The 25,244-nt window shown below is 45.0% G+C and overlaps 1 long non-coding RNA gene across 4 annotated transcripts in view; it reads left to right on the forward strand.

The window, feature by feature from the left end:
- LOC125281412 (uncharacterized) overlaps positions 1-25,244 on the forward strand; it is a 110,682-nt gene extending 85,438 nt beyond the window's left edge. For all 4 annotated transcript variants that reach the window (XR_008959479.1, XR_008959480.1, XR_008959481.1 and 1 more), the window contains 5 exons: positions 746-904; positions 1,252-1,971; positions 2,352-2,473; positions 4,077-4,649; positions 21,033-25,244. This is a non-coding gene — a long non-coding RNA (uncharacterized LOC125281412). The remainder of the gene's footprint in view (positions 1-745; positions 905-1,251; positions 1,972-2,351; positions 2,474-4,076; positions 4,650-21,032) is intronic.

Genomic DNA, 25,244 nt, shown 5'->3' on the forward strand with positions numbered 1-25,244 from the left:
ATAAAAGGGACTTGCACTCAACCCTGCCACATTATTCCTCCAATCGTCCTGCCTCCTTTCCCTCTATTCAGGAAGTGCTTTCAAAACTTTAAAAAGCTGGGCACTGAAGACAACCCACAGAGCAGGAAACTAGTCATCAAGGTAGCATGGAAGGTGCAGGTCTGGAAAGAGAAGAAGGGTGTGAGGGAACAGGGTCCTGCATGGATGAAATAGGGAATGGCCTGAAGCATTCCTTGGAGAGGGGAAGCCTTTGGCATGAATGTGGTGACAGGCTGGGGTGAAGATTCCGTTGGGGGTGGAACAACCAGGTGCTGCTCAACCAGATTCCCTAGCCTAGACACCCTGTCTCTCTGTGTCAACAGCTAGTCCAGATGGACACCTGTACAAACCTTGAAAGCCCAGAGGACAGGGCTCTGCTCAGTGATGGGGATGGGATGGGTTGAGGGCCACAACAATGATAGTAATACGATACTGAGTCCTCAGGAGACGATGGGAGGTAGGTAGAATTCTCACTTTTCCTGATGAGAAAACAGGCTCAGGGAGGCCAGACTTCAAGCTCAGGGTCACACATAGAGTGAATGTTGGAGCTGAGATTTGTCTAGAATCACACATGGCATGCTTAAGGATAATGTTTATCAGTTATCAGCTGACTTAAGTCAGATATCTAGGGTCTGAATTAAAAGATGGTGAGGGCAAGTGGACTGAGGGTATTACGGTCTCAAGGATCTTGTCCTTGGCCCTACAGGAGCAACCATCTAATAAATCTGCCACCCTGGTGATGGCCCTCCGGAGAGCCTAGAAGAAGAGGCTGCAGAAGAAAGTGAGTGTGCCTGAGACCCAGGGCCTCCAAAGTCAGAGGAGAGGGGCTTCTCCCTGAGGGCTGGAAGCCTCCAAATCAGTACAGGTGGGACTTCAACTCCAGCTCCACTTCCTGTTGCTTCTAAAATTCTTGTTTCAAAGTGACCAGCAGGAGGGTCTAGAAAGCTGGATCCAGAATGGGTTTCGGAATGGGGAGGAGCCCAGGGCTATATACCCTGTGATTTTCTAAAAGCAGGCCCTGGAGGTGATTAGGAAGAGTATGACGTTCTTGGAGGGTGAGGGGAAAGGGAATTGAGGGGAGACTGCTAAGGGTCCTAGGCTGCTCCATGTGGGAAACTGGGGTGGGCGAGGAGGCTGCAGCATTTTCAGGGGAGGGTCCCTGTGGGCACCAGAGAGCAGGGACTCATCCCAACCCTCCCCCTCATGACACAGGGTGTTGTCCCCTAACTTGGCACTTTCCTCACTGAACTGGTGATGCTGGATATTGCAATGGAGGACTATCTGGAGGTGGGTGAGCCTGAGGATTGTGGGGGAGGGACCAGAATCCGGAGGTTTGGGAGCAGAGCGCCCCTGTACTGAGCCCTGAGCTCTCAGGACTCGGCAAACCTCCCCTCATGACAGCCTCACGGCTACCCTGTGAGCCTGGGGGCTGTTGCCCATCTCAGGGATGAGCGAGGTGAGGCTGCAGTTAGGCCACGGCTCCCGGTGCCGAAGACTGGTGAAGCAGCAGAGCTTCCTGAAGGCAGGGCTGCATTAGGTCTGTCTGACTGGACCTCAGCCTCCCCCGGTGAGTTTGCCCGTGGAGGGAGAATGAAGTCAGGACCCTCCACGTCAGCAAGCACCTCAGTAGCCGCAGCAGCCCCTTCCTGCCTGAGGCTTCGGCCTCCCCCACTGTCTTCCGAGAGGGTGGTGCTGCAGGGTCCCGACCTGTAGCCAGTCCATCTGCCCCATGTCCTCCTTTCTCTGGACCCCAGAGCCTGGCCTACATCCCAGGCCCGCTATCTGTGTATGCACGGCCCCCTCATGGGTCCTGGCCATGGTGCAGCATGAGAAGGGATGGGAATCAAGTGCTCCTAAGAACCAGGGGCCTCATTCTGATGGACTTTGTCTGCTTTCCAGGGGAATGAGATCAACGACCACAAAAGAAATAAGGTGAGCATATGTGGCGCTTCCCGCAGGGAAGGGTAGGGAGTGGGCCTCAGAGATGTCCCTGGGAAGAACATTGCTTGGCTCCATCCCCTCCACCTCACATTTCCTGGGATCCCTTGAGAAGAAAGCAGTGCAAGACCCATCCCATTAGGAGATGGGGACAGACGCATGGCATCCAGGAGAACTTCCCGGAGGAGAGGCTACTGATATTCACCTCTGAGAACAGGTGGAGACCGGATCAATCTCTAGGCAGGAGGGTGGCCATGTGTGCCAGGACCTGGGATGGGTGCCCGGTCCTGCTGCTCAACCCTCACCAGACCCTGCAGCTCCCGCTCCCCCCCCCCAAGGCTCCCTATACATCCTGTGCTGCTCTCTCTGCTCAGGAATACCAAGTCATGACGGACATCGTGCTGCTCCAGGTGGCTGCTGAGAATTACACCCTAGAGCCCGAGGATCCTTTTCAGGCCTGGTTCCAGGCTATGGAGTCGCTCAGCGAGGCTGAGAGGTGAGGCCCATCAGGATCTGGGTCGGTGAGGTTCGGGGTGGACTCTTTCTGCTGGCCACTCCTGGGATCCTCCTTCCCTGGGCAGCCTCAGGCCTTGTTGCCGGGGCGCCTGACTCCAGCTGTGGGCAAACACTGGCAAGGACTCTTGAATGGAAGCTCTTGGGCAACTCACAGGTATCCCTCTGTCCTTAGCTACACCCTGTCCTGCCAGCTGGAGCCCCGGTCCTAGCTGGTCAGCAGCACTCAAGAAGGAGAAGAACTAGCCGCAGTCAACCTCAGGGCTGAGCAAGTGTCCAGTGGCCCTGCAGGGATTCCTCAGCAGCTGGGGATTTGCGGTGCATGCGCCCCATGTGTTCCACACCCCTTCCTCCCATCTATTTAGTTATTTGACGGGGGGCAATATTTATTCTCTTAAATAGTAAGTGGTAAATTCAAATATTATTATATTAAAGCCCTTTTTTTCTTTTAGAGCCCAAGAGTGTGGTTTGTTCTTTTACTTCCTACAGTAACGTAAAAGATATAGACTCTCATATTCATTCCTGAACTAAGGAATCTTAAAGCGTCATCAGCTATTGTATGTGGGAGGAAGGAGAAGAGCCAGTCCTCCTCCCTAGCTACTCATACAATCCCGAATTCCTCCATCACCACAACTGTGCCTGGAAGTTTGTTGAATGTTCCCTTCCTCGGAGATAGAGCAGAAAAGACTGTCCCAGGTCTTGACCTCCTGAGTAGGAAAGTCAAAGTGTGGACCTAGGCCAGTGTCCCCATTGCTGATGCTCTGTGCTACTGATCTGCACTTATCACTCAGCTACGGGATCATTAGTCACAGAGCAGGGGGGTTTCAGCATCCGTGTACACTCCCAAAGTACTAAAGTGTACACATTTCCCAAACACTGACCACGTTATAAGGTGGCCTCAGTGGTCACATAACCCAGAACAACTATAGATGGATTTAACAGCCAGCTCTGACATAGTCATTAGAGTGAAAGTCACATAGAAAGTCCACATGCTCCTGGTCAGTCCACTGATTCTGAGAGCTAAGAGGCCCCATGTAGGACAGTGTAGGCCAACATCTGTCATAGCTGAGGTCATTGCTTGTACATGGCCCAGAGCAGTTAAGAATCAGGAAGATAATTTAATGTGATTTATGACATCACCATACCATGAGAAATGCTCAAATCCTGTAAGTCCATACCCAAGATACAGTGGCAAATAGGAATTTAAAGTAAAACTTGGCTTTTAGCTTGGTGCCCATCACCCTTGTTGCAAATCTCCTAAACAGCTGGGTTAGGGAGTGTCAGTGTTCACTCCGTGCCTCCTTTACTTTCCCCATTGTGCAATCTTGGCACCCTTGTCACAGATCATTTATCTATGTACGTGTGAGTTTATTTGGGGGCTCTCTGCTCTGTTCCACTGGTCTACCGGCCTGTTTTTATGCTAGTACCATTCTGTTGGATTACCGTAGCTTTGTAATATGCTTTAAAGTCAGGAAGTGGGGGGATTCCATCTTTGTTCTTCATTCTCAAGATTGTTTTGGTTATTAGGGGTCCTTTGTGGTTCCATATATATTTTAGGGTTTGTTTGTTTGTTTGTTTCTATGCAGTGACATTGGGATTTCTGTAGGTCGCTTCCTCTAGGACCTGGTGGTTGACCTTACTGTTTAGTGTCCCAGAGTCTTAAGTTGTGCCCGTCATGTGTGCACGAGCCCAGAAATGCCTATACATGAATGATCAGATCAGGCCAGCAAACTACAACCAAGAAACAACCAGCGGAGGGCAAGTGACCTCTTTTTCATCTTTGGATTCTAGAACTGTGCTCTCCAGGGTGCTAGCCTCTAGCCACATGTGTCTGCTTATAATTAATTTTACACCAACATTCAGCGAATTAAAATAACACCACATTGCTCACTCACACTAGCCACATTTCAAATGTGCCCATACTAATTTGAATCTCAGGTGGTAAGTTTGGAGGTAAGAGCTGCAATGTGCCTGTAGAACTGAGAGTGTGAAAGCTGATTCATTCAGCATCTCTGTCTCATTCGAAGGTTTGTAACTGTGATCAATTCTTGTTGAAGGGCTCTGACTCCACCAAGTATAGAGAACTTCTGAGAACCCACAGGAAATATCAGGTTGATGCCGTATGACCCACACAACCTCAACTAGAGGAGGAGGAAAGGGTGAGCCCCTCTAATTGATGTGTTTCTATATATCATATTTGTGTTTCTATAGATTTTCTTGTGGAGAGCATTCAAGATTCCAGTAGTGAGGAGGATGACTCTCCAGATAGGGAACAACACTCAGGTAGGAAGCAATGCAAGAGGGTTCCGGGTACAGTTGGGTTGCACCTGCTGCTCTGGAGACTGAGGAAGGTGGATAAGAAAGCAGAAAGGGTAGGGAAATATATGTACAAGTCTAATTTGTTCATTTCATATTTTAATGACATATTAGTAAGAGGAATGGAGTCCATAGGCATCAGGTGTGCTGTGTTTGCAATCATTTTTGCTTTCCTATTTAAAAATTCTTTCCCATGGGGGCGCCTGGGTGGCACAGCGGTTAAGCGTCTGCCTTCGGCTCAGGGCGTGATCCCGGCGTTATGGGATCGAGCCCCACATCAGGCTGCTCCGCTATGAGCCTGCTTCTTCCTCTCCCACTCCCCCTGCTTGTGTTCCCTCTCTCGCTGGCTGTCTCTATGTCTGTCGAATAAATAAATAAAATCTTTAAAAAAAAAAAGAATTCTTTCCCCTGAAACCTGTACTTCCTTCTCTTTCCCACTGCCAGATGTCAAAGCTTAGGTTCTGTTTCATTAGCACCTCTTGGGATTTTGGTATCTTTCTTGTTATTAACCTTGATGGATGTAATCTGGTGCGACCCAACAGACACTTGAATCTGGATACAAAGTTCTAGCATGAGCCAGGAGGTAGATGAGAGGTCAACTCTCTCCCTTTTAACGTACAGGACTAGTAACATTATGTTCCTGTCCTGTTTGCTCCTCCTTAAAGGCCACTTCCATAGCTAGGTGAGTTGAAGAACCTTTCTTCTGGAATTATGCATATGCTCCAATGTGCTTTAGCTCATCCCAGCCTCCATACCTCACCCAAGTCTGAACTGTGAATGTGCTTCCATCTGAAAGAGGCCCATGTGCAGCTGCCCTGGAGACCCTCCATGGCCGGCAGGGATTCTAGAGGACTGTATGAGGAGCTGCTGGGCCTATTTCACACACCCGCTTTTACAGCCCTGCTGACCCGGTCACCTGGCATTGACCACAGGACACGACCTCTCTCTGGGCAGCAGGGCAGGGAGTCAGTGCTCCTCTCAGAACCCACTGCCTCAGCCACACATTGGCCCTGCCCCCCACACCTTGGTCATGCCTACCCCAGGCCTGCCCAAAGCCCACCCTCCCAAGTCCTTCCAAGGTTCAGGGCAAACTCTGGCAGGTAGTGTCTGTTTATGTGATCGCATCAGCTGTAGAGCCCCTGTTGCCCCACGTATAGACTAAGGGAATTTAGACAAGTTAGCTTACTTCTGATTTCATGTTCATGCTCTCTAGGGGGCTAGGAAACCTATGGGATTTTTTGAGAACGATCTTCAAGTAACTGCAATTACCCCAGGCACAGGACAGGTAGTATGTGGAACTCATTGCCATTCTGTCCCATAGGGCCCAACAAAACCCCAGTCCCATTACAGGTGCCCCCTGGGTTTGGATGGATTGGTTAATTGATCAATTGATTGATGAGGGAGGGTGGCAGTGTACCCATGATCATTCCTCCGGTGTCCCCATATTTTAAAATAACATGGCTGGTAGAGGCTGACACGGAGAAGGACGATGAACACTAAATAGTGGAGAGAAGTGGAAGGGGAGTACTGAGTCATGAGTACTGAGGAAGGCAACATCACACACAGAAATGCATGCAGATAGTGACTGCCTTCTTGTAAGGACAAGATGACAGGAGTTCATTCATGGTCACAGTTATGAAATTTGAAGGCTGGAAAAAATATGTTGCAGATCACAGAGACCCATTCATTCCCTCATTGCAGAGGTGAAGACAGAGTCATCCCCAGGTCGGCCTTTATCCTGCCAGGAGCAGTGGGTCCAAGTTCTCACCCCAACCCTGACTGTCCCCGTCCTTTCCCAAGGCTTCCTCCTCCCCACTCCTACAATTATCCATGCACAGGATTACATGCAGGGAGCAAAACTGTGCATGCAATTTATTTCCTCTTTCCTCTCTTTTCACTTTGTTTTTGCTATCTATAAGCTCCTCTTTGTAGCTCTTCCCCCATTCCCTCTTTATAATTCTCATCCTGTAGTATGTGGTCTCATACAGGCACTTAAGGTCCTTGGATCAATGTCTATAAAACCTCCTGCAGCCTACCTCATTCACATTCTTAGTGTTGCTCTGGCCCCTTACGCTGGGTCTGTACCACGGACTCCTGCTGAGCAGCCCTGAATGGCCCCAGCCAGGAGCTGGGCTGGGAGTCGGAAGGGTCCCTGCTGGAGGGGCCCCGGGAATTCTGGATCTGCTCTCAGCATCCTCCACTTAATGGTTACCTGCCCTGGGTGGCTCTGGTTATGCCTGATTCTTGTCTTCCTTTCAGCTGTGAACAAATTTTTTTGTAATGGACTCAAAAGAAGGAAAAGACAAAGCAAATTGGGGCAAAGAAGAACAGGAAGAGGAAATGTGAGTGCAGGGCGCTTGGGATGAAAATGGTAAAGCAAACGAGTGCACATGTTCTCCGTTGCTTCCCTAACTTCCTTGTTGGCACCGCAGGAAAACCAACCAAACACTGGGGTGACCGCTGATGCATGCGGCCACAAAAGCGGAGACAGGGTGGTGGTAATAGTACATACAGGCAACATAACTACCTTCCAAGGACGCTGCCACACTCTTTCTGAGCTAATTATGTGTAATCGTTGTGCCTAGACTATACATGGAGTAGATGATTTTATTCATGTAACCTAATAAGTTAGATATTATTCTTAAGTCCTTCTATAGGAGGCTGCCAGGGTCCTGGAGATGCTCTGTGTGTCAAATTGGTGTTGGCAACAGATGCATTTATATTACAGGAAACCATAAAGCTAGACATTTAAGATTTGGGGACTTTACAATATGTAAAGTAAACATCAATTAAAAAACAAATGTAAAACTATTTTTTTCTACAAAACAAACTCAGGCACAGATCGTTTCCTCTGATTTCTACAAAGTGTTTTAGAAGTGATGCCACTCTCCGACATCCTCTTCCAGAGAACATATGCAGAGGGAACACACCTACACTGCTTTCATCAGATCAGGAGAATTTGGATGCCACCTAGCAATAGACATCACAGTAAAGGGAAATCACAGGTTAACTCTTCTGAACGTAGATGTCAAGATCCAAAACCAAACATCAGCGGTCTATAAATCCACAGAGTTTTTATAAAGGAAGGAAACTGGGATTTCATGGAGTGATTTCCTTTGGTTGATGTGAACAGGATTACTGGGTGTTTGGGTGCTGCCTGGGGCAGTGTTGAGAAGGGACAATGCCATTGGGTTGGTGGAATGAACATTTGGTGGCAGAGGGAAGAAACTCTCTCCCTGCAACTGCAAGGTCTAGAGAAGGGTGAGGAGTCTACAGAGACTTCAGAGTTTGGGGAGCGGGAAGTGCACACTCAGAGTGTAGGCTCTGCCTGCTCAGACTATTGCTCAGATCAGTGGTCAGAAGACAGTGGAGGACATGTCAGCTTCATCTATTAAACCAGCAAAGCACCAGTCCATCAGGTCACTTTCCTCATTAGCTAGTGGTTCATCCAGGGTTGGTTCTTGAAGGCCAAGCTGATTCATTAGAGAGGAGTTATATGTGCAAGTTGGCTTGGAAAATCCTGGGCTCTGGGCCACATAGGAGTCAAGCAGCGCACTGGTCACACCGTCGGTCTGCCTTGAGGCAGCTGATGTGTGATGACGTGGGAGGAGGAGCGATTTTCCCCCTGACCTGTTAAGGGACTTCCTTTCAGGAAAATATCATAGCTTTTGGGTCAGAGATTGAAACGTTTGGGTGGAGGCATGTGCCCTTCTCTTGGCTCCAGCACCTTCTATGTCCTGACAGCAACTTTGGGGCAGGAAAATTTGGGGAATGGAGGGAGGGTAGCCCTTGGTTCAGAAGTCCAGCACATGATCTGGAGGACTCAGGGGAGGCGGTAGGGGTTGTTCAGGGATCTCTGTCCCCAAGGAAACAACTACTTTCCTATCTCAGATCTGTCATCAGCCTTGTGACTCCAGGCATCATTTAAAATCTCTACAGTTTAGAGCCATGAATCACAAAACAGGGGTCACAGCACCTACCCTGCATAACCCATGAGGATGATGGGGGATGACAGGAAATGATGACAGATACTCTCTATGAGCTGTAAAGCATCATGCCCATGTGAGGGCTGAAATGTCACCTTGCACCCTCCCCTGCCCTGTATCCATTCGAGTTTCCTCTCCGGAGGCAGCCACTCCTGTATTCCTTGCTTATTCTTGCAGACAGTTAATGCTGGAACACTTATGTAGCACTTACGCAGCACCGGTCATTTTCTCCAGGCGCTGTCTGGACTGTCTTATATTAAGCTTCGTAAGGGAATACTAGTAAATAGGCCTCATGCCGCAGAACAGGGAACCAGGGACAAAGGGGTTAAGTAACTTTCCCAGGTACATGTGTCTTCTAGCATGAGTTGATACCAGCCACCAGACACCAGCTCTCATGCTCTCTCTCTCTCTCCGTCCCTGTGCTGTGCTGCCTTTCTACATTGTCTCATCCTCATAAAATCACAGCCCCATCACAGATCATAATACCCCTCTTTGCTCATAGAACAGAAGTGCAGCATAGGAATGAATGAATGTGCTCCCAGGGTCTTCTCTCAGCTGCATATCAACAGTTCTATTTTCAGTATGTTTTCTAGGATTGTGGCTCAGGTTATAAAAAGAAAAAGATCATAAGGGATTCACAATATAACTATTTGTGTTTAAGAAGATCTGCTGGCTGTCCACTGTTCTGCTGGCTGTGCCCACAGTGGTTCAGCCACATTGAAATGGGCATCTGACCAAACAACACGGTAGGGCCACAAATATCACCCCCACTAACTACTCCATTGAAGGTGGCATGGGAGTAAAATCAGTAATTAGATTCAAGAAGAAGGACTGTAGTTTGTACAAAAGACACTGGATGTTGGAAAGGAAGGAGTGAGCAGGGAAGGTGCATACTCAAGGGCCAGTGTGGCTACTTCCTGCTCTCAGCCATGCCTTCCGTAGTGGCTGCTCTGAGGGTGGGTCAGATAGTCAGGGAGACACTGGAGGTGTGTAGATTTCATCCACTAAGCCACAAAAGTCCAGCCTGGCAGACCCCTCTCCTAGTTAATGAACTGCTCATCATCCAAGTTTGGTCAGTTGAAGACAAAGCTAGTTCTTTGGGCAACTGTCACGTGGGCAGTTGGTTTAGAATGTCCTGGGTTCTGAGCCAGTTGGGAGGCAAGCAGACTACTGGTCATTCAGGGTGATCACCTGACCACCAGGGAGTCTCACTGAAAGACAGCAGATAGAATCAAGTGCTGGGGGCAAGTGAGGGGAGATGGAGACATGCTCAGATCCCCCCACTCCATCAGGGGTTGTTCTTCATTTGGAGGAAAGACAATGTATTTTGAGTCAGGGATTGAAACACAGAGCCAGGAGTTGGGTCAGGATTTGAGCCATCCTCTTGATGCAGGCACCTCCTTGACATACCAGGTGTCTGCCTGCAGAAACCTTGGGGCAAGAGGATATGAGCAAGGGAGTGAGGAAAGGGCTCAATTCAGGTGTCCAGGACCTGATCTCGTATTCAGGTGATCAGGGATCTCTATCTCCAGGGAACCGTCTGTATCCCCTGACTCAGAACCATCATTCAGTTGCAGTTGAGCTGCAACTCTGAGAAAGTCACTTAATCTCTAAATTTCAGTACCTGCACCATGAAAAATGGATCTCAGCCCCTACTCCTCCCACCCTGTGAGCATCACAAGAAATGACTTTTCACTATTGGAAGTTGAATATTGAAGTCTCCAATTGTTATTGTTGAGGGGTCTGTTTCTCTTCATTTTTGTCAGTTTGTTTTATGTATTTTGGAGTTCTCTTGTAAAACGTTCATAATCTCGAAGGATGGGCCCTTTTGTCATTATAAAATGTCCTTTTTTTTTCTAGAAGAAAAATGTCATAAAAGTTTGTCTTATATTATCAAAGCCAGTCTCGTTCTCTTTTGGTTACTACTTGCTTAGCATTTATTTTCCTTTTATTTTCAACCTCTCTGTCTTAGACTTAAAGCGTGACTCCCTCATAGGCAGCAAATAGAGATTATAGGGTTTTTTTTAATCCATTCTGCCAATATCTGCCTCTGAATTGGAGTATATAATCCATGAATATTTAATTACTAATCAGCTAGCATTGGTATCTGTTTTTTGTTTTGGTTTGGTTTTTTGGCTGTATATGTCATCTCTTTTCTAATAGTCCTCCATTACCGGTTTTTTATGTTATGTTCTAGCGTACCGAATACATTTCCATGGTGCTTCTTTTGCTATATATTCTGGGTTATGTTCTTAGTAGCTTCCCTCAGATTATAATTAACACCTTAAATTATAACATTCTAATTGGATTAATACCAGATTAATTTCCATGGCATATAGAAACTACCTTCATGTAGATTCAATGCACACCCTCCCCTTATTGCCATGGTCATACAAATTATATCTTTATACACTGTGTGCTCGGCAGCATGTTTATAATATTGACTTCAGGTGGTGCCTTTTAAATCAGGAGAAAATAATACATTGTTTACAATTATACACATCTTACATACTTTTATATTTTTTATTTAAATTCATTAGCCAACATATACATACTTATATATTTACACTTTCTTGTATATTAACCTATGCAACTCTTTATTTCTTCATGTAGAATTAAGTTACTCTGTTGTCTTTTCATTTCAGCTTGAAGGGCCCTTAGTATTTCTTTGTAGGCCTTGTGAAAGCAGTGGGTTCTCTCAGATGCTATCTGGGAATGTCTCAACGTCTCCTTTATTACTGAAAGACATCTGCTAGATGCAGAGCTCTTGGCTGACACTTCCTGTCTTTTGGCACTTTTCATGTCATCCCACTGCCTTCTGGCCTCTGGTTTCTGATGAAAATTAGCCATAAAATTGAGGAGCCTTTGTAAATGATTAGTTGCTTTCATGATTTTCTCTTTGTCTTTGGCCTTGAACAATTTTATTATGAGGTGGGTTTATCCTGCTTGGACTTTTTTGAACTTCTTGAATATTTTTATTAATGTTTCTCATGAAATTTGGTGAGATTTTGGCTATTGTTCCTTCACATATCTTCACTGTCCCTCTCTTTTATTTATTTTATCTTTTACTTATTTTATATTTCATTCCCTGTCTTTTATTTTTCTGGGGACTTTTCTTTGTGCATATGTTGGCATGCTTATTGTATTATACAGGTCCGCGAGGCTCTGCTATTTTTTTCTCCCATCCATATTTTTTAACTCACTGTTCATCAGACTGGATCTCTATTAATCTATCTTCAAATTTTTGTCTTTTTCCTGCTCAAATCTGTTGTTCAGCTTTGTTGTGGCTTTGTGTCTCCCCAAATTACACATTAAAGTTGTACCCCACAGTACCTGTGAAAGTATCCTTATTTGGAAATAAGGTCTTTGCAGATATAATCAAGATAAGGTTACACTGGATTAGAGTGTGCCCTGATTGAATGGCTGCTGTCCTTATAAGAGCAGGGAGGTTTGGACACACAGACACAGAGGGGAGAAAGCCACCATGTGATGACAGAGGCAGGGTTTAGAGTGATGCAGATGCAATCCAAGGAAAGCCATGAATTTCCAGAAACTACCAAAAGATAGCAAGGGGCAAGGAAAGATAGTTCTCTAGCTCTTTCAATAGGAAACAGAGCCTAAGTTATAGCTTGACTTCAGATTTCCAGCCTTCAGATGTGTGAAAGAGTAAATTTCTATTGTTTTAGCCCATGTAGAGTGTAGTAATTTCTTACAGCGGTCCTAGGAAGTGAATACAAGCCCCTTTAGTGACATTTTCAGTTGTTACTATACTTTTCAACTCCAGAATATCTGTTTCTCTTTTATAATTCACATCTTTTTTATTGTTATTCTCTACTTGGAGAGATATAAGTCTCATACTATGTTTTAGTTCTTTAAATATCATTTCCCTTAATTCTTTACATATACTTAAAAGAGCTGATACAAAGTATCTGTCTCGTAAGTCCAGTGTCTGGACTTTGCTTAGGGACAGTGTGTATTCATTGCTTTTTTCTCCTTGTATATCAGCTTATGTGTGGGGGACAGCCCAAGAGCACCTCCAACATCCGTCCCTCTAGAAAGACTAACTGAACTCAGTATATAGCCATCCTGATAGTTGTGATTTATTACAGTGAAAGCACACTAAGCAAAATAAGCAAAGGGAAAGGTGCATGGGAGGTTCAGAGAAAACCAGCCACAAGCTTTCAAGAGAACTGCTCCAGTGGCATCACAAAGGTACACTTCATTCCTCCAGCAATAAAGTGTGAAACATCTTCCAGGAAAGCTCATTGGAGACTTTGTACTCAGAGGTTTTTAGTGGGAACTGGTCATTTAGGCACCCTCTGCCTCGCACATACCTGAATTTCAGAGTTCTATCAGCAAAGATATGTTCTGCATAAACCACAGGGTTTGCACCAACAGTCTAGGCACAGCAAGCCACACTTACCAGAGAATGGTGGGGACCCTCTTGATTCCAAGTTCCCAGACTTCAGACAGGGTCAGTCTGACAAGCAGGCCTGTCATAGGAAAGCACACTTGGCCCTGGTATGCCAACTTTTTTCTGCACAGTCAGACTTCTGGTTTCCCTGCAGGTATCTTGTTACTGGGGAGGGGGACTGTAAATTGGTTATTTAAAATAATATCATATGACAACTCTAGAAATCGGATTCTCACTCTTCCCTAGGATTTGTTGGCTTTGCTATTTTTTGTCATTGCTTTCTCATTAGTGACTTTAATGAACTAATTCTCCAAAGTCTGTATTCTTTGTCACGTGTGACCACTGTAGTCCCTGCTCAGCTCTATGGCGGTCAGCTATTGGCCGGAGAGAGATCTCACGAACAGCCTAGAACTAAGTCATTCAGTCTTTGTCGAAGGGCTTCGTGAGCATGTTGAATCGTATCTTCAAAATTCAGCTGGTAGCTGAAAACCTTCATTGTTGCTTGTGCAGAACATCCAGGTCAGGCAGGGGGAGAGCTAAGGGCCTTCTAGGGTCTCTCCTGGGTATGCTTACAGTGTTCTAGATTCGTAAGAATAAGTCAGAACTTTTCAGATCCCCTCATGGAAATCTCATTTTTTGGTGGTCCTTGTAAGCTTTCTATTACTCTATTGTTTGCTCCAACTAATATCTATCACTTTAACCAACCAACCACAAGTTAAGCAACTGCCTATAATTTCTTTTTTGACAATTATGCTGGGAAAAGGCTTTTTGTTCTGGGCAAGCTCCAAGTGAGATTAAACACAAACAGTCAAACAAGTAGGGTCTTGCAGACATCCCTCAGACCCATTAGTGGTAATTCTCTAGAAATGAGGTTTTGAGGGAGCTCCGGACCCATTGTGTTCTCTCCAGTGGCTGCCGCATTGCTGTCTTTCACTGTGAACATGGGCTTTAGTTTTCTGAGCTACTCTGCAGCCACAGGGCAGGGGATGGGACTAGGCCATGTTAAAACAGCACAAAACTCATGGTTCTGACTGAGACTCACCTGTTTTTTTTCCTCCCTCTTCCACCAGTATCAACATTCCCTCTACTGCTGCAAGTTTGAGTTTATTTCCAGAGTTCTTAAGATGTTGGTGGCAATTTTTGCCAGTTTCCTCATTGATTTTTTTTTGAGGAGAGAATTTTTGGAGGTCTTTAAGCTGCCATTTGCACTAAAGTCACTCACCACATCATACTCATACTCAAGCCACAGTCCATGACTGATTATCCTCAGGTGTTTGCAGGAATCACAGTTCAACGTAAACTGTGTCTCAGAGAGACTCCTCATGCAGTTGTGTGCACACTGTTAGGTCACAGACATGAAACTCAGCTTCAAAATAGAGTGTCACTTTAAAAGGAATTAAATTTTAAAAAAATAAAAGAATTTTCTTAAACTCGTATACTGAATAATATGACGTGGCACCTCTGGATAATAGTGACCAACCAGATCCTCAGGTTGAATTTAGGTCATTAAACAGGGCTTTGTTGTTATATTCTTCCTCCAACTTAAAAAAAACTAAAGCTTATCATATGCACAATTTTGTAATGGTAGAGTTTGGATATTTAATATATGTATGATTTCTTGAACTTGTAAATTTACTTAATTCATCTTCACAGTCATAGAGAAAGTTATTTGGGAATAAAATCAATTATCTTTGGTCATGTATATTTTACTTATCTTGATAAGGCTTGTACTATATAGAAAGAAAACATGAAGATATACAGAGATTCCAAGATATGGTGTAAAACTGCCTATCATTCTAAATCCACACTGTATCTTTAAAATATATGTACAGGCACCGGGGGGGCTCAGTCGTTAAGCGTCTGCCTTCGGCTCAGGTCATTATCCCAGGGGCCTGGGATCGAGCCCCGCATCGGGCTCCCTGCTTGGCGGGAGGCCTGCTTCTTCCTCTCCCACTCCTCCTGCTTGTGTTCCCTCTCTCGCTGTCTCTCTCTCTGTCAAATAAATAAAATCTTTAAAAAAAATTAAAAAAATACATGTAAAATTGCTCCAAATTGCCCAAGGCCTCGCTAGAGCAGTCAAGAGGAAGTAGCTGATTTTCATCATCCTGTTTGCCTGGAGACCACTCCAGACACGTACATCACACTGACGTGTGTGCAGCAGACGGGTTGGGAAGGACTCGGCTTCTCGCTGGGCCTCATGTCACAGTGGAAGTCTGAGCCTCACGACAGCATTACTGTGGCTTTGAGTTGACCGCACTGAGCTGTGTCTAGGCAGCATGCGGTTTGCTTGGTTGGTTACGAGTTGTCTGTTGACTGCGAAACAGATCCAGTCACATTGACCTCCCATCGCCTCGTCCTCAAACTTTCCTCATCGCCTCCTGATTCCATCCATACGATGTTCTTTCTGCAGGCATCACCTCCTCCTCCACTGCCCACTCCAGCCACTACCCAGGCTGCACCCCAAGTTACCCTGAATGCATTCCTCAGATAGGGGTTCAGTCAGCCCCTCTTCCAGAGAACCTCCCAAAATCTCCCTGACTAGAGCTGTGCCCAGGTCATCTTTTTCAGGGATCTCCTATTAGTTGAACTTTTTATTGTGTGGTTATTTTATGTATATCTTCCCAAGAATAATTAGGATCCATGGAGGGAGAGAATGTGAAGTTCTTACCAGTAATCCTGCACTTACCTCCTTGCACCTGGTGAACAGGACAGAGATTCTCCAGAGACAGTGCAGTGAGGACAACACGTTGCAGTGGGGAGGGTGCAGGATCTGAATCTGCATGGTCTGCACCATGCCTCGCTCTGCCATTCACACCACATGACACACAGCAGGATCAAAAAACATTTCTAGGAGATGTCTCCTCATGTCGAAAACAGGACTAACAGTCATTCCTCAAGGGGGCATTTGTGAGGAGAGAGAAAAGTTGTATTCATGTAAGATCTTGGGATGTATCTGTCATGCTACCCTTCACTAAATGTTGGTTGGTGGCCTACTGACAGCCTAGTCTCACATTACTGGGTCATGTCCTCTGAGCAAATCATGATCACTCAGAGAGGCATGCGCCTCTCTGCAGCTCTGAGATCCTTGTCTTGTCACAGCTGTCTCTCTCCATTGTCACAGTCAACCCCAGTCATCCTATGTTATGGGCATTATTTTCTCAGTTCTTTCTTTTGTGTCTGACATTTTGTCTTTTTCCCTGCCACTTTTTCTTAAAACATGGGTGGCTACAGCTGGATGTCTCTCCTGGAGTCTAGAGGATGTAGGATACATAGTAGCACTGCGGTGTCACTGCCCTCCCGGCCAGGTTGACCACGGTCTCTCAGGGTTTTTCCAAAGACCCACCCTCAGGGGTCTTCCACATGTCCTAAGCAGTCAATGCATTTGTTCATTTAGTCCAAACTTGTAAAATAAGTTTGGTCACCTCTGCATGCAGCCTACCTGCAAAGGAGTTAAGTGACTTGTCCAAATTGAGGCAAAAAAGCATGGTTAATCCTATAGTCACGGAAGACATGGGATGAGTCATCAAGACAATTTCCTAGAGAAAAGAACTCACACATGAATCCTTAGAGGTCACTTCTTACATCGATCTATTCAATGAACACATCATTCTAAATATACTCAGTTTTCCGTTGAATAGGACTTTTCACAACTAACTGAAGCAGCATGCATCACCAGAATACCAGAGGAAGCTAAGTGCGGGGGCTTCAGAGGGTCACAGTTTTGAGGACAGCATTCATCCTGTGCCAAAGTCCAATGACGCACTGCGAGCCCAGTGCGAGACACAGCACCTCTCTGTCCAGGAGACCCCGACACTGAGATTCCCGAGACGGTGTAGACTGTGCCCAGGGCCCTGAAATGGAAAGAGACACAGGGATGGTGAGTCTGAGGTCATATGATGTCTATAAGAAGGAAGTGGCAGGGCCTCCCCTGATCCACTGTCAACAAATCACCTGAGCAGAGAGTGAGAGGAGTGGGGAGGAAAGAGGACGAGGCTGTGATGGAAAGACCCTTCGAGTTCTGCTTCCCGCGGGGCCCAAAGTTGATTTTACCTACTGGCCCCACTCAAAGGGAGGACAGGGAAGTCATGCAGATCCTTCCCCTCCCCTTGATGGCCTCCCACAGCTGATGTACCCCAGGGGTTTGTGGCAAGGCAGGCCCACAACTCCTCCTGCTGTGTTAGGGCCAGATGTACATACAGAAGGGGACCTTGGAGAGAGAGTTGCATGCCCATCCACCTGTCCACTATCCCCTCCTCCCAGAGTGGGGTCTCTTCACTGCCCAGGAGCCTCCTCTTAAGACTGCAGCCTCTTCCACAGCCTTGTACTCAGTGAAGTGACCTCCACAGCTTCTTCCTCCATTGTAGATCACTGTAGAGGGGGATCCAGAGGGAACCCAACCTCAGAGAGAACTTGTTCCAGATTCAGAACAGCAGAAGGGGCCCCTGGGTAGCGCAGTCGTTAAGCGTCTGCCTTCGGCTCAGGGCGTGATCCCGGCGTTCCGGGATCGAGTCCCACATTGGGCTCCTCTGCTGGGAGCCTGCTTCTTCCTCTCCCACTCCCCCTGCTTGTGTTCCCTCTCTCACTGCCTATCTCTCTGTCAAATAAATAAATAAAATCTTAAAAAAAAAAAAAAAAAAGAACAGCAGAAGGACCAAAGACCATGACAGATCAGCCAAGACCAACCCACTTTCCACTGTGGCAGTCAGGGGGATCCCCTTCACCTCATCCTGTGTTGCTCTCTCTCCATCATTCCTGATTGGGGGACAAAATAGGGAAGGCCTCAAGGAGAGGGAGAGAGCGCTAAGCACATCTTGTGGGTGCTCCACTCTGAGGAATGGGAGGGACCACCCAGCCCTCTTTGGCACACGCCAGTTAACCTCTGCCTGATACTGGACCCAAGGGTTGATTGGGTCTGTTGTTTGGGTGTACACATATGGTATCAGGAAATTGGAGGGAAGCAGAACTTTCAAGGGAAGAAGAGGGACTCTGCATTTTTTTCCCAGAGCAAAGCTGGTTCCAGTCACTAACATAATAATCCACACCAATACTTCCAGTGCAGGACTGAGTGATCTGACCAAAAGCTCCAGAAATTGTGGACAGCTGGGTCAGCAAACCATACCCAGGATCTTAGAAATGGGGGTGCATCAACCACACAGTATCAGAGAACCAGAGGAGAAAGGACGGCCCCCATTACACTACTCCAGAACTCAGCAGCAGCCACTTGCCCACAAAATGACAGCAATAACTCTGGACAGTGAGAAGGTACAGACAGCCAACAGGTTTTTATCTCACTTCCCTGTGGGCCTTGAGGACAATGTAGGCATCAAGCTGCTGTCCCACACTAAGCAGTAATAATCAGCCTCTTTTCCAGGCTGAAGCCCAGAGATCAAGAAGCCTGGCTGCCTGACCTGGAGCTCAGGAAGCTCTTCTGAGAGGCAATTGCAAATCTGGGGGTCAGGAGTTTGGCAACAAAGCCCAGGTGTTGCTGAAGCTGAGCTGCTCCCCTAGTGCACGTGTTGGTGGCCATCTCTCCTTGGCCCTTGGACACTGAGGGTGGCTGAGTCAACCCCACCTGGACCACAGACCCTGGCATGGGGGAGGGACAAGTAGAACAGTGAGTTGGGTGAATGAGGGAGTGGACCAGAGCTGAATGAGGGGCCCCCCACAAATCTTCCACCCAGAAAAGTTCAGCTCTCATCTGTGCAGAAAGTGAGGAGCACAATGAGAGGGGCACAGGTCGTGTATAGATGCTCAAGAGCTCTGCTCCCTGAGATTCCAGAAAGGGGCAACCCTAAGTCCCTCTTATTCTCTCCCTAGGCACCATGGGGAGATGGGCTCCTGCATTCATATATGTCCCTGCTCCTTGACACTCAGCCCTGGGTACCATCTCTAGCAGAATGATGCCCCCCACAAATGTCCATGTTCTAATCCTTGGAATCTGCCCGCATGTTGCCTTACATGGGGAAGGGGAATTAAAGTTGCAGATGGAATTAGGTTGCCAATCAGCTCACATTAAAATCAGGAGATGATCCTGGATTATCCAAGTGGTCACAAGGTCATTAAAAGTGGAAGTGCAGCAGAAGAGTCCACTAGGATGTGGGGCAGTCAGTCAGCTATTGCTGGCATTAGAGGTGGAAGGGGCAACTAAGCAGGGAGTGTAGACAACCTCTAGAAGCTAGAAAAAGCCAGGAACCAGATTCTCTCCCAGCGCCTCCAAAAAGGAACACCCTACAGACGTATTTATTTTAGTCCAGTGAGGCCCATATGAGACTCTAACCTGCAGAAGTGTAAGACACTATATTTATGAGGTTTGAAGGCAATACATTTGTGGTAATTGGTTACAGCAATGGGAAACTGATACAGTAATTCCCAAGTCAATGGACTGAAGAAGAAGAATCTTGATCATTTCAGCAGATACAGAAAAAGCACTTAGGACAATTCAACATACATTCAAGATTTTAAAAACTCTCAGCAAAATAAGAATTAAGAAAGACTTTGTCAACTTGATGAAGGACACTTACAGTTTATAGTTAACATAATAGTGATGGAAGATAAAATTATTTCCTCTGAATTCAACACGACACAGGAGTTGGTGACTATCATAACAAATACTAGGGTCATCTACTGATTTCATTTCCTTTGGATGTATCCCTAGATATGTGATTACTGGATCATATGGTGGTTCTATTTGCAATTATCTGAGGAAACTCAGTACTGTTTTCCATAATGGCTGTACCATTTTACATTCTCACTAACAGTATATGAATGTTCAAATTTCCATTTTCTTACCAACATATATATAAACCATCCTAACAGGTGACATGATATTGTCCTTTGATTTGGATTTCTCTGATGATTAATGATGCTGAGCTGCTTTTCATATGTCTGTCAGCCATTTGTATTTCTTCATTGGAAAAATGTCTATTGAAATATTTAGCCCATTTTTATGTTGGGTGAAACACTTTCTTAAAAGATTCATTTATTTTGAGAGAGCGAGAGAAAGCACAAGAGGAGGGAGGGTCAGAGGGAGAAGCAGACTCTGCTGAGCAGGGAGCCTGATGTGGGACTTGATTCCAAGACTCCGGGATCATCACCTGAGCAGAAAGCAGATGCTTAACCAACTGAGTTATTCAGGCGCCCCTGGATTAAACACTTTTATTTTAATGATTAGTAGCAGTTTCTTATATATTTTGGATATTAGCCTCTTTTTTATTTTTTAAAGATTTTATTTTTTAGAGAGAGAGTGAGCAAGTAGTAGGTGGGGCAGAGGACAAGGTAGAGAATCTCAAGCAGAATCCAAAATGAGTATGGAGCCCAAAGCAGGGCTTGAACTCATAACCCTGAGATCATGCCCTAAGCTGAAATCAAGAGTTGGATGCTTAATCAGCTGAGCCACCCAGGGCCCCTAGTCTCTTTTCTGATACAAGGTTTGCAATTGGATTCTCCCATTCTATAGACTGCCTTTTCATTCTGTTGATTGTTAAAGAGACTATCCTTTCCTCATTGTGTACTCTTGGCACCCTCATCAAAGATCATTTATCCATGTATGTGTGAATTTATTTGGGGGCTCTCTCTTCTGTTCCATTGCTCTATCTACCTGCTTTTTTTAAAAAAAAATTAATGTATAGTATATGTTTCAGAGGTGAAGTTTAGTGATTCATCAGTTGCATATAATACCCAGTGCTCATTACATCACGTGCCCTCCTTAATGCCCATCACCCAGTTACCCCATCCGCCCATCCAACTCCCCTTCCGCAACCCTCAGGTTGTTTCCCAGAGTCAAGAGTCTCATAAGGTTTGTCTTTCTCTGATTTCTTACCCTTCAGTTTGCAAAGAGCAATGGACAGATGATCTAAGCAGAAGATCAACAATCAACAAGATCTCACTCTTTGCATCAAAAAACAAGGGCTTTGGATGACACACTGGACCAGATGGACTTTAGAGATATATTCAGAGCACTTCATCCTAAAGGAGCAGAATGCACATTCTTCTCAAGTGCACATGGAACATTCTCCAGAATAGATCACATACTGGGTCACAAATCAGGTCTCAACAGGTACCAAAAGACTGGGATGGTTCCCTACATATTTTCAGACCACAATAATGTAAAACTTTTTTTTTTTTAAGATTTTATTTATTTATTCGACAGAGACAGAGACAGCCAGCGAGAGAGGGAACACAAGCAGGGGGAGTGGGAGAAGAAGAAGCAGGCTCATAGTGGAGGAGCCTGATGTGGGGCTCGATCCCATAACGCCGGGATCACGTCCTGAGCCGAAGGCAGACGCTTAACAGCTGTGCCACCCAGGTGTCCCCACAATGCTGTAAAACTTAAAGTCAACCATAAGAAAAAATTTGGAAGACCACAAATACATGGAGCTTAAAGAACATCTTTTTTTTTTTTAAGATTTTATTTATTTATTCGACAGAGACAGAGACAGCCAGCGAGAGAGGGAACACAACCAGGGGGAGTGGGAGAGGAAGAAGCAGGCTCATAGCGGAGGAGCCTGATGTGGGGCTCGATCCCATAACGCCGGGATCACGCCCTGAGCCGAAGGCAGATGCTTAACCGCTGTGCCACCCAGGCGCCCCAGCTTAAAGAACATCTTACTGAAGAATGAAGGCGCCAAGCAGAAAATTAAAGAATTAAAAAAAAAAATGGAAGCAAATGAAAATGAAAACACGACAGTTCAGAACCTTTGGAATGCAGCAAAGGTAGTCCTAAGAGGGAAGTATATAGCAATACCAATCTTTCTCAAGAAACAAGAAAATTCTCAAATACACATCCTAACCTTACTCCTAAAGGAGATGGGGAAAAAACCCAGCAAATAAAGCCTAAAGCCAGCAGGAGAAGAGAAATAACAAAGATTAGAACAGAAATCAATGATATAGAAATCAAAAGAACAGTAGAACAGATCAACAAAACTAGGAGCTCATGCTTTGAAAGAATAAGATTGATAAACCCTAGCCAGACTTATCCAAAAGAAAAGAGAAAGGACTCAAAATCACAAACGAAAGAGGAGAGATCACAACCAACACTGAAGAAATACAAACAATTATAAGAACATATTATGAGCAATTATGTGCCAACAAACTTGGCAATCTGGAAGAAATGGATGCATTCCCAGAAACATATAAACTACCAAAACTGAAACAGGAAGAAATAGAAAACCTGAACAGACCCATAATCAGCAAAGAAATTGAAGCAGTAATTAAGAATCTCCCAACAAACAAGAGTCCAGGACCAGATGGCCTACCAGCGGAAACCAAACATATAAAGAAGCATTAATAACTTATTCTCCTGAAGCTGTTTCAAAAAATAGAAATGGAAGGAAAACTTCCAAACTCTTTCTATGAGGCCAGCACTACATTGATCCCCAAACCAAAGACCCCACCAAAAAGGAGAATTACAGACCAATATTCCTGATGAACATCGATGCAAAAATTCTCACCAAGATACTAGCTAATAGGATCCAACAGTACATTAAAAGGATAATTCACCGTGACCATTTAGGATTTGTTCCTGGGCTGCAAGGATGGTTCAACATCTGCAAATCAATCAATGTGATACACCACATTAATAAAAGAAAGGTCAAGAACCATACGATCCTCTCAATTGATGCAGAAAAAGCATTTAAGAAAATACAAAATCTTTTCTTGATAAAAACTCTCTGCTGTGTAGGGATAGAGGGAACATGCCTCAGCATCATAAAAGCCACATATGAAAAACCCATGGCAAATATCATCCTCAATGGTGAAAATCTGAGAGCTTTTCCCGTAAGGTCAGGAACATGACAAGGCTGTCCACTCTCACTGCTGTTGTTCCACATAGTACTGGAAGTCCTCGCCTCAGCAATCAGACAACAGAAAGAAAAGACATCCAAACTGGCAAAGAAGAAGTCAAACAAGGTACTCTATGGAGAAAGTCCCAAAGACTCCACCCAAAAATTGCTAGGACTCATACAGGAATTCAGCAAAGTGGCAGGATATGAAATCAGTGCACAGAAGTCAGTTGCATTTTGATACACTAAGAATGAGGCAGATGAAAGAGAAGGCATCGATCCCATTTACAGTTGCCCAAAAAACCCATTAAATTACCTAGGAATAAACAGAACCAAAGAGGTAAATGGTCTGTACTCTGAAAATTATAGAACCCTATGAAAGAAATCGAGGAAGACACAAAGAAATGGAAAAACATTCCATGCTCATGGATTGGAAGAACAAATATTGTTAAAATGTCTATGTTACCCAAAGCAATCTACACATTCAACACAATCCCTATCAAAATACCATCAGCATTTTCCATAGACCCAGAGCAAACAATCCTAAAACTTGTATGGAACCAGAAAAGACCCCAAATAGCAAAAGTAATATTGCAAAAGAAATCCAAAGCTGGAGGCATCATGATTCCAGACTTCAAGCTATATTACAAAGCTGTAATCATCAAGACAGTATGGTACCGGCACAAAAACAGACACATAGATCAATGGAACAGAACAGAGAATCCAGAAGTGGACCCTCGACTCTATGGTCAATTTATCTTCCACAAAGCAGGACTGAATACCCAATGGAAAAAAGACGCTCTCTTCAACAAATGGTGTTGGGAAAATTGGACAGCTACATGCAAAAGAATGAAACTTGACCACTCTCTCACACCATACACAAAGATAAACTCCAAATGGATGAAAGACCTAAGTGTGAGACAGGAATCCATCAGAATCCTAGAGGAGAGCATAGGCAGCAACCTCTAGGACAGCAACCTTTTTCATGACACATCTCCAAAGGCAAGGGAAACAAAAGAAAAAATGAACTTGTGGGACTTCATCAAGATAAAAAGCTTCTGCACAGCCAAGGAAACAGTCAAAAAAACTAAGAGGCAGCCCACGGAATGGGAGAAGATATTTGCAAATGTCTTAATCAGATAAAGGGCTAATATCCAAAATCTATAAAGAACTTCTCAAATTCAACACCCAAAGAATAAATAATCCAAGCAAGAAATGGGCAGAAGACACGAATAGACATTCTCCAAAGAAAACATACAAATGGACAACAGACACATGAAAAATGTTAAATATCACTTGGGAAATACAAATCAAAATCATAATGAGATACCACCTCATTAACAAGTCAGGAAATGACAGATGTTGGCAAGGATGAGGAGAAAGGGGAACCCTCTTGCCCTGTTGGCGGGAATGGAAACTGGTATCTAATTCTGGAGAAGAATTTGGAGGTTCCTCAAAAAGTTAAAAACAGAACTTCCCTATGACCCAGCAATTGCACTACTAGGTATTTATCCCAAAGATACAAATATAGTGACCCGAAGGGGCACCTGCATCCCAATGTTTATAGCAGCAATGTCCACACCAGCCAAACTATGGAAAGAGCCCAGATGTCCATTGACAGATGAATGGATAAAGAAGATGTGGTATATATGGAATGGAATGTATATACGTGGTATGTATAATGGAATACTACTCAGCCATCAAAACAATGAAATCTTGCCATTTGCAATGATGTAGATGGAACTGGTGGGATTACGCTAAGCAAAATAAATTAATCAGAGAAAGACAATTATCATATGATCTCATGCATACGTGGAATTAAAGAAACAAAATAGAGGATCATGGGGAAGAGAGGAAAAATACAACAAGATGAGAGAGAGGGAGACAGGCCATAAGAGGCTCTTAATCATAGGAAACAAACTGAGGGTTGCTGGAGGGGAGGTGGTGGGGGATGGGGTAACCGGGTGCTGGGCATTAAGGAGGGCACGTGATGTAATGAGCACTGTGTATTATATGAGACTGATGAATCACTGGCCTCTACCTCTGAAACAAATAATACACTATATGTTAATTAATTGGATTTAAATAAAAAAATAAAGAGCACCCTTGCATAAAAATAAACAGACAGACAGAAAGTAGACCAGTGATTACCTGGTGACGGGACGGTTGGGGAAGGGAAGGATTGTAAGGGCATCAGGGAATTTTTTGAGAATGATGACTATGTTCATTATCATGGGTATATACATGTGTCAAAACTCA

This window comes from Ursus arctos, unplaced genomic scaffold (genome assembly GCF_023065955.2).
Source record: "Ursus arctos isolate Adak ecotype North America unplaced genomic scaffold, UrsArc2.0 scaffold_16, whole genome shotgun sequence".
NCBI lineage: Eukaryota > Metazoa > Chordata > Mammalia > Carnivora > Ursidae > Ursus > Ursus arctos.